The sequence below is a fragment of the Numida meleagris genome, unplaced genomic scaffold (assembly GCF_002078875.1).
Source record: "Numida meleagris isolate 19003 breed g44 Domestic line unplaced genomic scaffold, NumMel1.0 unplaced_Scaffold702, whole genome shotgun sequence".
Taxonomy (NCBI): Eukaryota; Metazoa; Chordata; class Aves; order Galliformes; family Numididae; genus Numida; species Numida meleagris.
The window spans coordinates 6,195-6,579 of record NW_018364917.1 but is presented as its reverse complement, the minus strand read 5'-3'; positions in this window follow the sequence as shown (position 1 = coordinate 6,579).

Below are 385 nucleotides of genomic sequence, written 5' to 3'. Positions count from 1 at the left end.
TGTGGGTGTGCAAGCTTGCACGAGTGTGTTCCCTATTGAATCACGTGGGTGTGCAATAAGCTGTGGTCGTGCACGAGTGTGCAAGAAGCCATGAACTGGTGTCATAGTGAACACTATTTGTGAACAAGTGGGTGTGAGAAGGGCTATGGGCTTACACGATAGCAAGTGTGTGGGCACGTGGGTGTGCAAGCTTGCACGAGTGCGTGCCCTTACGCCCCACAGCTCGGCGCACAGGGCTGTGCAACGATCTGCGGCCGCGTGCAAGCCCCCAGAAACACACGCGTGTGCGCAGAGCGGGGTGCACCGATGGGGAGGGGGGTGCCCCCGAGATCACACGGAGGTACACCGAGCGTGCAAGGGGGGGGGTGTGTGCACGTGGGGGGGG